Here is a 2,044-nt window from a genome sequence, read left to right on the forward strand (position 1 = left end):
CTCTTCCCGGTAGTTGCAGAATATCCATGGTGATGTTTCTAAGTCCTTCGTATAATATTATCTCAGAAGATTTCACAGGGAAATACACAGAACATGTGACTCGATCTGTAAGACAGTTGATAGGGCGAACACAGACTCACCCACCAAATCCTGTCATACTAGAACCAGAGAGCTCCCGTTGAAGAAGCTTGAGAGAGGTAACAGGATAAGTGAAGGAATCTCAGCCTCACCCAGTGAGTCCTGGCCTTGGGGACTTGTCACACCCAGAGGGTGGCTCTTGGCTGGGAAGAGAAAGGTGAGATGATGAATGATAGATTCCGAGCCACTCGTGAAAGACTGGTAGGGTATGCCCGGGGAGGATTCCTGATCATTGGATTGATCGCCAAGGGCAGCCAGGCCTCCCCATGGAGTGTCCACTAGCGCTTGGGTCCAGGATGGGATCGGGGGGCTGATGACTTAAAGGTGGTCACGTGTTCTCCCTTTTCCTAGTCCTAGAGTGCCCACCACGTACCTATTTTACACATTGTAAACTGAGGCCCAGAAGAGTGCAACCCTTCGACTGTTCTCTGAAATGACCCACACCTGGGCCATTCAGAAATGCTTATTCCTGGGCATTTTGGATGAACTCTTTTTTTTTTAAATTAATTTATTTAATTAATTTATTTTGGCTGTGTTGGGTCTTCGTTGCTGAGTGCGGGCTTTCTCTAGTTGCAGCAAGCGGGGGCTACTCTTCATTGCAGTATGCGGGCTTCTCATTCCAGTGGCTTCTCTCGCTGTGCAGCACAGGCTCTAGGCACGCCAGCTTCAGTAGTTGCAGCACGTGGGCTCAGTAGTTGTGGCACACGGGCTTCGTTGCTCTGCGGCATGTGGAATCTTTCCGGACCAGGGCTCGACCCGTGTCCCCTGCAGTGGCAGGAGGATTCTCAACCACTGCGCCACCAGGGAAGCCCCTGGATGAACTCTTAACACTAAACGCTAGTCAGTGTGTGGTCTCCCAAGTAGAGGGGCAGGACTTTGAGCCACTGGAGCACGTGAGCCCCCACCCACCCCCCCCGCCCCCCGCCATTGTGTCCTGCGATGCTCGAGCTATCATTCTCCATTCTCTGAGCGTGTCCGGTGTTCCTCTGGCTGGGGCCCGTCACTGGAACCTTGGGAACTGTGGGCCCCCTGCTGCGGGGGGTGGCAGCGAGTACCTGCCCTCCTGGGGTCGGGTGGTGTGTCGCGGGGCCTGCTGCTCCTGGGTGACTACGCTGGGGTAAGGGAGCGGAGGTAGAAGACGGCGGACCCATGTTAATTAATGTCTGCCTTTGGAGACTGCTGTGCAGGCGCTGTGAAGTCCTGGGGAAGAAGGGTCTGGGTAGTGAGCTGTCTGTAGCTCTTTTTCGGGAGGAAGATGTAATCTGACCCCCAGAAAACCCTGTGGCCTTCTAGACTGACCTCAAGCCAGGACGTTCTGCCGAGGTCCTGGCTTCCAGCGCGTGTCCGCGTACAGGGAGAGCCCCCAGCTGGCAGGAAGCACACACACCCAAGCTCTTTCTTACCTCTGCCTCTGAGGCCAGGAGGTGGGAGGAGGGTCTGTGCTCACAGCATGCCTCTCCCTTTGTCAGGAGCAGAGGGTCACGGGGTCCCTGACCTAGAGAGTTTGGGGCTTCTCAGGGAGGAGACCAGACTTGGTTCAGGAGCTTGGCAGGAAGTCAGGAAGTCACTGCCCCCACACAGAAAGCTCAGGGGGAACTGGAAATGTCTGTGGTCTCGTCCACAGCCGTGGGGGTGGAATTCCCCAGAGTCACGTGATGTAGGAAGCTGCCCTGGGCCCCAGGCCAGCACCCTCCACGGGGGGCCCCCCCCGCCCTGCACCTGCCCTATCCCCCTCCTCCCCAGCTCCCCAGGGCTCTCAGACTGTGGTCCGAGTACCAGCAGCGGCAGCACCTGCAGACTTGTTAGAAATGCACATCTTAGGCCCCACCCGACCCTGCGAACTCAGTGGGGCTGAGCAGTCCCAGATTCCAGTGCTCCACCTGCCCCGAGGCTCTGACCCAGGCCG

Source organism: Lipotes vexillifer, unplaced genomic scaffold (genome assembly GCF_000442215.2).
Source record: "Lipotes vexillifer unplaced genomic scaffold, Lipotes_vexillifer_v1.1 scaffold1359, whole genome shotgun sequence".
NCBI lineage: Eukaryota > Metazoa > Chordata > Mammalia > Artiodactyla > Lipotidae > Lipotes > Lipotes vexillifer.